Source organism: Macaca nemestrina, chromosome 3 (genome assembly GCF_043159975.1).
Source record: "Macaca nemestrina isolate mMacNem1 chromosome 3, mMacNem.hap1, whole genome shotgun sequence".
Classification (NCBI taxonomy): Eukaryota; Metazoa; Chordata; class Mammalia; order Primates; family Cercopithecidae; genus Macaca; species Macaca nemestrina.
In genome coordinates, this window is record NC_092127.1 from 185,826,509 (window position 1) to 185,841,177 (window position 14,669).

General features: G+C 36.6%; 1 non-coding gene across 49 annotated transcripts in view; it reads right to left on the reverse strand.

The window, feature by feature from the left end:
* LOC105487940 (uncharacterized) overlaps positions 1-14,008 on the reverse strand; it is a 224,040-nt gene extending 210,032 nt beyond the window's left edge. For 30 of the 49 annotated variants that reach the window (XR_011621519.1, XR_011621513.1, XR_011621505.1 and 27 more), the window contains exon 1: positions 13,838-14,008. This is a non-coding gene — a transcript (uncharacterized protein). Of the gene's footprint in view, positions 1-1,827; positions 2,116-5,690; positions 5,771-13,334; positions 13,419-13,837 lie in introns of all 49 variants that reach the window. The other 19 variants (XR_011621476.1, XR_011621475.1, XR_011621473.1 and 16 more) reach the window with 4 other exon arrangements.
* Between the last annotated feature and the right edge of the window lie 661 nt (positions 14,009-14,669).

Consider the following 14,669-nt stretch of genomic DNA (forward strand, 5'->3'; position numbering starts at 1 on the left):
TCATAAACTTTCTTAAAACATTATGAGGTATTTTTTGTAACTTTTTTAAAGCTCATTAGCTATCTTTAGTGTTAGTGTATGTTATGTGTGGCCCAAGACAGTTCTTCTTCTTCCAACGTGGCCCTTGGAAACAAAAAGATTGAATGCCCCTGGCCTACCACTATATAGGGCACAAAGATGAAATCCAAAGGGTATACTTAATTAGTTGACATATGATCTAAGTAATCATGAACAGTAAGTGTTAACCAAGCATATGGAAAAGGGATTGCGAGGCTGTCTGGAGGAACAATGCAGGCAGAATTGCTAGAGAACATGGACATGGTTTGAAATTGTAAGTCATCCTGTGTGATGGAAGGAGCAGTGAGTATAGGAAAAGAGTTGGTGATAAGACTGCAGAAATAGACAAGGTTCAGATGATAAAATTCAGGTTGAGGAGTAAGGGCTTTATTTTATCCTATAGTCAATAAGAGGATTAATAGGGAGGCATTAACAGAGTCAGCTAGCTCTGAGATAATATGAGCATAGGAGTGAAGAATCCAAATTTCTTTACATATTTGTATATATAGGCATCTTTGTATATATTTGCATTTTGTATACATAGACATTGAATTGCCTGTTTTTGTTTTCAATCAGGACCCCATGTATGACAGAAGAAAAAGTCTCAAGTTGGAGTTAAAATTCTCCTGCATTCTGATCAGATTCTGCTACATTCTCCATGTGACCTCGGGCAAGTATCTATATTTCTCCAGACTTAGGAATTCTAAAAGGGAATTCTTAAATTTTAAAAGGGAAACAGTGGTAGCTATTTCTAAGTCTTTTGTAGAAGACTGTGAGAAAATACCTACAGACGAGCTCTGAAAAATGTCAGGCAACACAGAAATCTAGGTTTGGAATTTGGAGTTGGAATGACTAATAAATTGGATGGCTAATGGTGTAAGAGAAAAATGACTGAAAAAAAGGAACCATATTCATTAGCAATTGAAGTTACTCTTGAATTGGCTGTGCAACTTCAGCAAAGCTATATAATAGTCCTATAACTTGAGATAACTCAACAATAGCACAGATGGTCACAATTAATGTTAATTATAGATAACTGACACATGATATGAATTGGCCTATGATCCCAATACAAAAAAGAGTCACGTTTTACCTGACATGGAAGTTGGACTAACTTACAAAAGAGTTAACAGTCCATGAGTCTGATATAATATGTTTGATTAAATGGTGCCTATCAAAACCTCTGCTACTGAATTCCAACAAGCATCTCCCTTGCTCCCTGAGTGAGCCTTTATCACCCTGGCTATCAGCACTGTGAACATTCCATTGTTTCTATTTTCTTTGAGATACAAACTTCTAGGTGCAAGGGGGCTGCAAGTGTTATTTTCACCTATGTATCTCCAAATACTGCAATCACCTTACATCTGGCCCATTTCCATGATGTCTGCTCTAAGAACCCAGTAGCATAAAGGTCATGGCTTGTTTGTTAAGAAATTCTGGGTCACTTTGGTTTATTTATCTTTTTATTAACATAAAGTTAGAAATTATACCACGTCTGTTTCAATGAACAGAATGTTTGTGTTCCTCCCCACCAAATTCACATATGTTGAATCCTTAATCCCAATGTGATGATATTCAGAGGTGGGGCCTTTGGCTGGTAATTAGGTCACAAGGGTAAAGCCCTCATCAATCGGATTAGTACTCTTATAAGGAGAGGCCGAGGAGTTAGATAGCTCTCTTTCCTTCCTTCCATGTGAGGCTACAAGAAGGCCGCCATCTGCGATCTAGAAGAGGACTCTCATGACAATCTGAGCATCCTAGTATGCTGACCTTGCATTTCCAGCCTGTAGAGGTGTGAGAAACAGGTATCTGTTGTTTGTAAGCCATTCAGTCTGTGAGACTTTGGTATACCAGCCCACACTGGTTAAAACATCTGTAAACATAGCTCACTCAGAATAACAGAACTCAAAATAAGCACGTGGACCACAGAGGTCATATGAGTTGAGGATCCTTGCATCTTGTGTGTCTCGGGTTTTGGTCTCAGGTCTGCTGCTAACTGCTGGTATAACCCTAGGTAAGCCTCTTGAATACTCTGGAGCCTGAATCCTAGTTTTTAATCTGTGAATTGAAGAAAGGTAATTTTATTTGTTTCACCCATCTGCTGTTCTATAAATAAATGAATTATGGTAAACGTGCTTTGTAAACTAAAATGTTTAGCAGGGATATGAGACTTTTAAAAAGGATGAGAAAAGTTACAAATTTTAAGTCAGAAGTTTGATCTTCTACCTCCATGTTGGGAAATGATGGACGAGGCATCATTAGTATCTTAGAGGAGTTCAGAGTTTCGCTCTCGAGTCAGAGTGCTGAGGTTCAAATCACAGTACCACATTTTGCCAGCTATGTGTGTGGTCTGAGACAGGTTACTGAACACATTATGTTTCAGTTTCCTCATCAGATAAGTGTGGGTGATATTAATTGGTTACGATATTAACATAAGAGTGTGAATATATATCAATAGTCTATACTATGTAGTTGATCTGAGTGTTAGGTGAGTTAAAAATCTGCAAAGCCCTGTGATCAGAGCCTGGCACACTGACATTTCTCAATCTGTGGTAGTCATTATATTTGCTTCAGTTACCTTTTCCAAAATCAAAAAGACTAGAATACCTCTGCCTAGAGCAAAATATAATGAATTTTAAAATACTTTATCAACTTCAAAAGACAGTTCAAATTTCAGTAGTATGTACGAATAAATACTGATGAAATGCATTTTGCTCAGCAGGGTGGAATTCCTGGATATTGGGTCACACACACATGCACACATACACACATAGGGCCAAACCCACTCACACACGGTTACATACTCAGACACACAGACACACGCACACACACACATACAGACACACTCTCATACACATGTACAAATGCACTAGAGTTCTGATCTGCCTCAGCGCAAAATCCACTTCCATTTTTGAATGTTAAACCTGGAGGAAGAAGAACTAGGGTCTTCTGGAAAATACACAATTTAATTTGTTTTCAGGGAGTCCCCTATACCCCAGAGATCATTAAGCTACAATTTAGAGTTATTAATCTTGAACAAGGCAACTCTTTTTCCTTTTTGGGTACTCAGTTATTTCAACTATAAAATGAAAAACTTGGTACATAAGAGTCACTCTATGAATATTTGTGGAATGAAAATTAAATGATCAAAAAGTAAAATCATGAGAAATTATTATTGCTATGATGTGTTTATTATGACAAAATCTTTTGAGGGTGCATTTTTTAGAAAAATTCTGTTATGCAATGATTCCCAAAGTCAACCCAGCCCACAATTACCTTTTTTTCTGTAGATTACCAAAATATTCATAAAACTCAATAGTTAGGAGTGAATGTGTGTGAAAAAGTTTGTCCATGAGACTCCAAGTCCTCTCTCTTGGGAATCTCAGGCCTCTCGTTCATACACTCATTCAACAACTCTTTGCAGAATACCTCCTTTATATCAAAAATTGGCTGATAGACAATGATAGAAAAATGAAATCGACAGGTTCCTGATTTTAAGGCTCACAGTCTAAAGGGAGAGTGGGAAGATATACAGTGGGTGTGGCAAAGACTTTCTGCAGGTGGTAATGTTTCAACTGATGGAAAAGTAAGCAGGAATCCATCAAGGTTTTAGGGTGTTCTGCCAGTGGGGTGCAGATTGCCAGAGACTTTGTTAAGTAATGCTCTATGTGTACACCCGAAGTGCAGGAGCATTGCTGCCATGGACCATGGGCAGAAACTCAAGGAGACTGAGCCACAAAATGCAGTAACACTTAAAGGCCTGTCTCTGACATGAAAAATACCATCTGCTAACACCTAATTGACCAAAGTATGTCCTATGGCCAAGGTCAATGTCACAGGGCAAGTCACATGTCAGGTGAACCAATTGTTTAATCTTATTGAGGAAAAGGAGTAAAAAATTGAGAACAAAAATATAATCTTCCATACTAACTTTATTAAGCTGATAATTTAGTAGGACCAATGAGCTTCGAATAATAGGAGGTGAGATTAAAGCCTAAAGTAGGGACAACACCTTGTGATAAACATAGTTCACACAGGTAAAAACCTGGGAGTTCTTTAACACTTTATTTTCTCCTTTCCCCAAAAGTTAGCCACTTTCTACTTCATGTGAATTCCATTTATAACACTTAATAGTGCTTTGCAAAGTATCTTACATAGAGTTGGTATTCATTGCATGTTTGGTAAATGAATGCATGTATGATTGAATAAATATATGACCATGCTGCCAGCCATTTCTTGCAAAGTCTGTTGAAACTAGTCTTGAAGAAAACTTTCTTCAAGTAGGTCACGTCCAGCTATAAGAAGGAGACAGTCAAATGGAGCACAAGATAGGCCCAAGGATTTGGGATGCTCAAGTTGTGGGTCAGAGGCCGATGATACAAACAGGAACTGGGAAGACACAAAATAATACGGAGCAGGGCCAGGGAGCAGCATGGGCTCTAGAAGACTGACAGTCACCATCACACTCATGGGAAAGGAGAGGTCAGAGAGGGCCAATGGGCCTGCTGGGTAAACAATCAGGATTTGAAGATTCAAAAGAAATAAAGAAGATGATTGTAAATGCAGAACTAGAGTTCACAGAGAAGCTGTGCAGTGCACTGGAATAAATACTAAATTCTGGCTTCAACTCTGTTCCTGACTACTCTTAGGCTGTTATGCAAATCATTTTCTCTGTATAAGCCCCAGTTTCTTCCTAGGATAAATTCCTCCATTACAGAGGCTTTTGTGAAGCTCAAGTGAGACGATATATATGGACATACTTTGGAAATGACAGAATGCCTAATAAAGGTGAGAAGTTGGTATTATTTTGCTCACTGAAGACATTGGAAAGAGAGTGATCGTGAAAAAAATGTCAAGATGCCCCTGATATTTTTAAGTACTCATTCACCTGTCTGCCTCCACGAATGACTTATATGCTCTTAGATTATTGAGATGTCAATGTGTTCTCTATATCCTCCTTGTAACTAGCTCATTAGCTGATTCCATGTGGTGTACTAAGTATTAAAGCAATTAATAAAATAATTGCAAACAACCTTAGTGCTGGCCTCTTTGTAACCCAATTTCCCAATGACAGTGATTTTATAGCTAGATCCCTTCCCCCCACCCTCCTTAGAGCTGGGACTCCTGCCTTTCTGACAGAGAAACCTAATGATACAATTCAGTTTAAAAATTTCTTAACTCACTAAAGTCTAGAAGAACGAAAGCTTGATATTCAACACTATTCAACATATTCTCTCTTCTCCCTACCTTTCCCATTTCATCTTCCACAAACGCATACAGAGCCACTGAATTCTAGAAATGCTCCACACTCTTTTCAAGTCTTAAAAGCTTCACTGCTATTCCTTGTACCTGGGATTTTCTTGTCGTTTCTCACTCGACCTCTACCCAGTAAACTTCAGTTTACTCAAACAGTCAAAGCTTACACATCTATTTTCCTCATTAGCCCAAGACAGAGTTTCACAGTCTTGTCTCTGCTGGCAACCACCACATCTCCTGGAGTGACGGGTATGTGAGTGTTCTCATGGCTAAAATTACTTGTGTTTATTTCTTATCACCAGCACCCACTGCAGTGCTTAGAAAGAGAAAACATGCTCAATATACGTTTAATGCAAAGACAGAAGAAAGAGTATTACTTTTTCCAGTTGTAGCACAGGAGATATTCCTGAGAGGACGTCTAGGAAAGCATTTCCTATGGGTCTTTACATAGTGATCCCTATGGCGTAGAAGGAAAAAATAAATAATAATATTAAAAGATTCTCAATTTTGCCCAGCCCTCAAGAGCTTATTTCCTATGGAACATTGACTGTATGGAATTAAATTAGATTTTATCAAATAGTAATTTGCCACATATGTAATACATGAAGGTGTGTGATTGATGTGGAATCTTGAAAAATCATTCTAAATGTCAGAAGGACAAATGGATTAGTAGAGGTATAATGTCTGGTCATAGATGTGGCTCTGTATTAAGTTGGCAAAATCAAAGCCTTACTTAAAGGTAAACTACCTCACTCCTTTCTTAAGTGTCATTACCAGTAAGACCAGCATAGTGGAAACAACTCAATTGTATTGAATTCAAGCTATTTAATCGGCTTCCTTTGACTGACTCTTCAGAGCATTTGTTACTATCCTTGTTGGTAAATATGTGACCCTGGATGTTTTATCACTTTAATTTTTGTATCACTAGAAATTAAGTGTATTTTAATATTTGATATTTAGGACCAGGCTCACATCTGTAATCCCAGCACTTTGGGAGGCCAAGGCAGATGGATCACTTAAGGTCAGGAATTTGAGATCAGCTTGGCTAACATGGTGAAATCCTGTCTCTACCAAAAAACACAAAAATTAGCCAGGTGTGGTGGTCCATGCCTATAGTTCTAGCTATGAAGGAGACTGAGGTAGAAGAATTGCTTGAACCCAGGAGGAGGAGGCTGCAGTGAGCCTAGATCACACTACTGTACTTCGGCCTGGGTGACAGTGTGAGACGCTGTCTCAAATAATAATAAAATATTTAGTTTTAATATAACTAGAAATGAAACTTCCCATAGAACATAAATGTATCTTTTCCTTGCCTTTTTTTTTTTTTTTCCATTTTAAGGCTATAAGTTACTGTCATGAACTAAACTGTGTGTCTCCCAAATTCATGTGTTGAACCTCTAGCTCCCTATGTGACTTTTTTTGAAGATAAAGTTTTTTTTCTTTTTTGATTTTTGTAGGTACAGTCTTTAAGGAGGTAAGGTAAAATGAGGTCACAAAGATAGGTCCCTAACTGAGTAGAACTGGTGTCCTTAGAAGATGAAGAGATACTAGAGCTCTCTCTCTCCCTAGTGCACACAGCAAAGGTCAGACAGAGAGGCCTCATCAGACACCAACTCTGAAGGCACCTTGTTCTTGAACTTCTGACTTCTAGAACCGTGAGAAAATAAATTTCTGTTGTTTAACCCACTCAGTCTATGGTATTCTGTTATGACAGAGTAAGTACACCAATATAGCTACATAGAGTGGAATACATAGAATTTAAATTTACATTGCAATATGTTTTAACATATGCATATACTCATATAACCTTTCCCCAGTCAGAAGAGAACATTTGCAACATCTCGGAAAGCCTGGCCTCTCTGCCACCTCCCAAGGCAGTCTGGCTTCAAACTCCCACCCGGGGCAACTGCTACTCTGATTTCTATCTCCATAAATTAAGCTTTGCCTATAACAGAATTTCAAATAAATGAAACCTTACAATATGTACTATTTTGGTCAACATTATCTTTTTAAGATTTGCCCATGTCATTTCATTCATACAAATATTGATATTCCTGAATGGTATTTCATTTAATAAATATGTCATACTTTATTTATTCATTGTCTTGTTAATAGATATTTGAATTATTTTTATTTTTATTTGTATATTATGAATAAAGCTGCTCTGAACATTCTCATAAAAGTCTTATTGTGGTATTTGTTTTTATTTCTCTTGTTGAAATAACTAGTAGTGGAATAGTTTGATTACTGAATATTTACCTTTGTAAGAAAGTACCATAGTACTGCAAAATGCTTGTAATGTTTTACATTTTCTTTTCTTTTCTTTCTTTTTTTTTTTTGAGACAGAGTCTCGCTCTGTCACCCAGGCTGGAGTGCAGTGGCCAGATCTCAGCTGACTGCAGGCTCCGCCTCCCGGGTTCACGCCATTCTCCTGCCTCAGCCTCCCGAGTAGCTGGGACTACAGGCGCCCGCCACCACGCCCAGCTAGTTTTTTTTTTTTTTTTTTTTTTTTTAGTAGAGACGGGGTTTCACCGTGTTAGCCAGGATGGTCTCGATGTCCTGACCTCGTGATCCACCCATCTCGGCCTCCCAAAGTGCTGGGATTACAGGCTTGAGCCACCGCGCCTGGCCTGTTTTACATTTTCAAAAAAAAAACAAAAACAAAAAACTGTTTTTATAGTTCCACACTCTCACCAACATTTTGGTGTAGTGGCTTTAGCTATTCCTGTGGATTTGTATTATATCACAATTTGATTTGAATTTGCATTTCTCTGATGATTAATAATGCTGAGCACATTAAAAAATGTAATGTGCTTATTGGTCTTTAGGTATCATTCCCCTTTTTTTTTAATTGCAGGAATTCTTTTTTTCCTGCAAAAAGTTCTTTCTCAGATATCTGTGCTAATGATACATTTTAATTTTATTAAAAGAGTCATTTGATGAACTGAGGAATTTAATTTTTATAAAGTTCAATTCATTACTTTTTAATGTTTTCTGGAACTGTACTTTCAAAAAAGTCTTTATCTACTTTGCCTTGATCACAGAGATGTCCTTCCTGTTTTCCTTTAAAAACCATAATTTTAACCTTAAAATTCATGTGTCAGATTCATTCACATTTACTCTTGTACATAGGATGAACCAAGGGCTGACAATAGTTTTTTCTTATGTCTATTGATTTGATTCTGCAAAACTTATTTAAAATTATTTAAAAAGTGGGCAAAGGATGTCGGATATGAACAGACATTTCTCAAAAGAAGACATTCATACAGCCAACAGACACATGAAAAAATGCTCATCATCACTGGCCATCAGAGAAATGCAAATCAAAACCACAATGAGATACCATCTCACACCAGTTAGAATGGCAATCATTAAAAAGTCAGGAAACAACAGGTGCTGGAGAGGATGTGGAGAAATAGGAACACTTTTATACTGTTGGTGGGATTGTAAACTAGTTCAACCATTATGGAAAACAGTATGGTGATCCCTCAAGGATCTAGAACTAGAAGTACCATATGACCCAGCCATCCCATTACTGTGCATATACCCAAAGGATTATAAATCATGCTGCTATAAAGACACATACAGACACATACACACATATGTTTATTGTGGCACTATTCACAATAGCAAAGACTTGGAATCAACCCAAATGTCCATCAGTGACAGACTGGATTAAGAAAATGTGGCACATATACACCATGGAATACTATGCAGCCATCAAAAAGGATGAGTTTGTGTCCTTTGTAGGGACATGGATGTAGCTGGAAACAATCATTCTCAGCAAACTATCACAAGAACAGAAAACCAAACACTGCATGTTGTCACTCATAGGTGGGAACTGAACAATGAGATCAATTGGACTCAAGAAGGGGAACATCACACACCGGGGCCTATCATGGGGGGGTGGGAGGGATTGCATTGGGAGTTATACCTGATGTAAATGACGAGTTGGGTGCTGGCGAGTTGATGGGTGTAGCACACCAACATGGCACAAGTATACATATGTAACAAACCTGCACGTTATGCACAGGTACCCTAGAACTTAAAGTATTATAATAATAATAATAATAATAATAAAAGATTTGAACAGACTTAGAAAAAAAAATGTTAATTTTCTTCCTTGGTTTGTTGCCTTTTGTTGAGAATTAATCAACTTGATAATTATAGGTACATTTGTAGAAACCATAATCTGTTACATTAATCTATTTGTTTATCTTTATGCAAAATTCACACTCCTTTGATCACTGAAGCTTTATTTTAAATTCAATTTTGTTCCTTTTTAAAACAGTTTTGGCAATTATAACTTTTGAAATGAATACATGACTTTTACAATGAACGTATGACTTTCAAATCATTGTGGCAAAATCCTACTGTAATTTTATTAGTGTTGTATAAAATCTATCAATCTGAAAAGAACCAACCCAGGAACAATATTCAATCTTCAAAGCTGTTAATATGGTATATTTTTGCATTTATTTGAATCTTTAAATTTATTTCAGCAATGCTTTATACTTTTTATTAAGTTTTATAAATGTGTCCCTTAGTTTATTCCTAACTTTTGTCATCATTATGTTATTGCAAAAGCTACACATACTATTTGTTTGCTTGTTTGTTTTCTTATTGCACTGGCCAGGTGCTCCAACACAATGGGGAAAGCAATATCCCTCTTAATGGATGGATATTATTGTCCTGTTTTTTATTATGGCTACACTATTAAATAAGATCTTAGCTGAAGATTATTTATACAAGTCTTTATCAGACTGAGGAAGTTCCCATTTATTCTAAGTTTGCTGAGAATTTGTATTAAATATTTCTGCATTTATTGAAATGAAACTAAATACATTAGTCATTTCAATAATCTGTTAATATGATAATGTATATTGATTGACTTTGCAATGTTAAACCAACCTTGCATGCCTTGAATAAATGTGACTTGATTACAGTCTATTATCAGACATAACTTGTTAATATTTATTTTAAGAATTTTTGCATCTGCTCCTGAGAGAGATCCGTCTTGAGATTTGCTTCATTGTAATATCTGTCTGGTTTTGTTGTCACAGTAATGATAGTTCACAAAATGAATTGGAAAGTGCTTCCTTCTCTATCTTCTGAAAAAAAGACGTGCAGTACTTTAAATATTTGCCTGAATATATTAAGGAAGCTATGTATGCCTAGAGTTTCCTTGACTAAAATATATTTAATCAGAAACTAACTTTCTTTAATAGATACACAGCTTTTTCTATTTTGTCTTGAGACAGTTTTGGGAATATGACTTCAGGGAATTTTTCTATTTAATTTAACTTGAAGAGTTTATTACAAAAGTTTTCATAATTATCTTTTGAGATTCTTGTAATATTGTTAGAATTCTTGGTGATGCTTTCTCCTTCATTCCTGATATTGATAATTTGTGTTTTCTCTCTTTCCTTGATCATTTAATCTAGAGGTGTATTAATCTTATTGGTCCTTTCAATGAGTGATGCTTTGTTTTTGTTGACTGTTTGGTATTCTTGTTTATGTGTTTTTATTTTCATCCTTATTATTTCCTTTCAGTTATTTAATATCAATTTACCTTTCTTTTCCTAGTTTCCAAATGTTTAAACTTACATTATTAATCTTAAACCTGTCTTCCTTTTTAATTAAGTCATTTGAAGTTATAGATTTTTCTCCAAGCAATACTTTAGCTTAATTCCACAAATTTTATCTAAATATTATAGTCATTTTATATTAGAAATTATACATAATTAATTTTAAATTATTTTATCTTGCATTATTTTGTATTTAGTATTGATTTAATTATAAATAATACTATTATAGATTATTACTTTGTTCCAGTTTATTACTAAACATTTTGGGTATTTTTAGAAATATTTAATTGGCTTCTAATGCAATTGTATTATGGTCAATATGTTTGCTTTAATTTTAAAGATTATTGAAACATTTTATTGTCCAATATAAGGGCTATCTTGATGAATGTTTCTGACATTTAAGAACAACATGCATTCTGAGATCTCTGTTGCCAAGACCTAAAACTAGTTCCATTTATTTGTCCCGTTTTTCATGTCATTGTTGTTTGCACAAGCAAAGAATAATTCTGAAATCCATTATCCATAATAACCAAAATGGAAGTGCCTTTTTGTTTGTCTTGAAATTTAATACTAAATCATAGACATTTCCATGACTAGCAAGTAGCTCATAATCTTTGGGCTCTTATTCCAGAAACAAAGATATACTCTGCATCCTGAAATATTTGTTATTTGAGTGGATGTGGAAAAAACAACAACCAATACAGATTATGGACTAACTCTAGAGGAAGGGGCTCTGGTGGAATATGGGAGAGCTGCAGGCCACTTTCCACACAATCACTATTGCCAGGTTGTCAGTCTGAAAAAATAAAAAAATAAAAAATAAATTAAATTAAATCTCTTGCAAGAGAGACACAGCTATTTAGCATCTCAGAAATAAAACAGAAAAGTCTAAAAACAGAGAGAACATTCCCTGGTGAGTTAGATGCAAAGGCTAAGGAGAAGAGAAACTAGGGAACGCATAAGATCAATAATATCAAAATAACCACACAAGGTTTAGTTGTCTTCTGTTAGTAATTCTTGTAGTATGCTCTAATGGCAAGTTGTGTGGTAATCGCTAGAGTTGCTTATTAAAAATGGGCATCCAAAGGCCCCACCTGTGCCTTTTAATAACAAAGAACACTGCCATTTGCTATTTGTCTTGAAGCATACCGAGTGCTTCCAATGGATTATCTTATTTAATTTTTATAGCCACATTATAGGATAGTTCTTATGAAAAACAACCACTACAAAAAGAACCTGAGGCTTAGATAAGAACTTTGTCTTCTCCAAGTTCACAGAAGCAAGTAGTGGAGTATGCGAATCTCATGCACACTAAGGTTTAGAACAACTGGTTTAGGGGTTTAATGAAATGAAAATGACCCCAAGATGATAAAGGGATAATGAATACAGTGTGTGGGATAGAACTACACAAAAACTGCAGTCGGTAACAATATTACGATTGTGCCTATTTGTACCTGATCTGCTCTTCTTTGTTCATTCTTGGAAATAAATCAAGGGGGAAAGGTGTCTGGAAGCCAAGGTCAGTACCCACCCAGGAAAAGGACTTGGCCACATAGCTTGTCAGAGTTTTAAATCAGATGATTGGCACCTGGAAGACTTCCATCCTAGCAGGAGAGCAGAGTCCCTACTGTAAAGTTGAGGAAGAAGTTGCATATGGATAAACTTTGGTAGACAGGTAGCATAGTGATATACTAGAATGGGCCCAGGAGGAGCATCTACCGGGAAAGTGTCATGCAAAACAATTCCAGACCCGACGTGCCAGTGGCATGAATAATAGTAATGTTCTCCTTGCTGTGGTTAGGTTTGTCATTGTGTACAGAGTTTGTTCTTTCCAGTGGGTTCTTGGTCTCGCTGACTTCAAGAATGAAGCCGGGGACCCAGTGGCAACCGGCTCCGGACCCCTTCCACGCTGTGGAAGCTTTGTTCTTTCGTTCTTTACAGTAAACCTCTCTGCTGCTCACTCTTTCGGTCCGTTCCACCTTTAAGAGCTGTAACACTCACCGCGAAGGTCGCGACTTCATTCTTGAAGTCAGCTAGACCAAGAACCCACCAGAAGGAACCAACTTCAGACACATGACCACTGAAGAGGAATGAATATATAGGTGAAAGGATCTCAGGGAAGCAGCTAAGGGGGCTGTCAGAAAGATTTTTTCCCGCTTGGCTTACCGCAAAGAACTATCTGTTAGGGAGACCATACATTATTTGGGTTAAGTACATGCGTATATGAGTCAAATATGTACAAGTTGCAAACATGGGTTTGCATTTACCAACTCCATAATTCAGGACATTTTTAACCCTTTCTGAGCCTTCAGTCTATAAAATGAAAATAATTCTTTTCAGAGCATTTTGAATAATTAAATTAAATCATATCTAAAACACTGACAGTCAATAAATGTTTATCCCCTTATACTGTTTTAGAGAAATAGTGCTTACAAGTGTGTACTGTGGTGTCACTGGCCAAAGGAAGATGTCCAGGTGGTACATGAGTCTCTGCCCAGAAAATTCAGGAAGTCCCAACTAAATGGAAGAATAGTCAGGACTCAGAGATCAGAACAAGCAGTGCATCTGGAATCTCTATTTCAGGCAAGATTTCAACCTAAAAACAACTGTCACGTGTCTTTGAGATATCCGACTTGGATACTAAGTGCCAAGAACAGGAAACATGATTGATATTGAAGAAAGAAAACACACATAACAGCTGATTCAAGGAATCTTTTTATCAGTGCAGAAGCCAGTGAGCCTGGCAAAGGCAAAGGCTGGCTGAGATTAGGGTTCCTTAGCTACTTGTTCCTGAGACAGAACTTCTCAAATAAGTTTAAAACTGTATTAGTTATCCATTGCTTTGTAATGGATTTTGCCAAAATTTACCAGCTTGTGGCAACAAATATTTCTTATTCCACATCATTTTGTGGGTCAGGAATCCGGGAGTGGCTTACCTAGGTGGTTGTGGTTCAGGGTCTCTCATGAGGTTACATCAAGCTGTTGGCTGGGGCTGCAGTCTTTTAAGTTGTTGACGGGACTCAGCTTCTCCCCAGCTGCTGGCTGAAGGCCTCCGTTTCTCACCCTATGTATCTCTCCATAGTCTGCCTAAGTGGTGACATGACAACTAGAGCAATAGATTCTGGGTGATGTCACACTACGTTTATGACATGTGATTTCTGTTTAATTCTATTGACAGAAGTTAGTCACCAAGTCCAGCCCACATAGGATGGCACAGGTTTGCACAAAGGTATTAAATCAGGAGACGAAGCTATTTGGCACCTTCTTTAAGACTGGCACCACAGGAATTGTGGTGCCACATTTAGGGTCTACTGTTTTTTCTTGGTGGTGATGAAGGGGTAATTACAAGAAATGGAGTTACAGGAAGGCTCAAATACTGATGTTAAAAAGAGCTCTAATTGTGTGTAGGTTCTGACTATTTAGCTTTCGAATATCAATGCCTATTCTCATCATCTGTGCACAAGTATTTCAACCTCTGAATTACAGTTTAAGAGAATTCCTTTTGTAATTTCATGTAAATTGTATGTTTTGTGTTTTTTAAAAGGAAACATATTCATTGTTTAAAAAATAGAAAGGAAATAAAAGTTCTCTGCAATCACCTCACCCAGAGATAATCACTATTAATACGCGGATGAACACTTTAGACATTTCTAAACCATATAAACACATATAACTATATATTATGTAATTGTACATAAATTTACAATAATATTGCACCTACTTGTAAGCAATAGCTTTTTTCATTTGATGGTATGTTATGAGCTATTT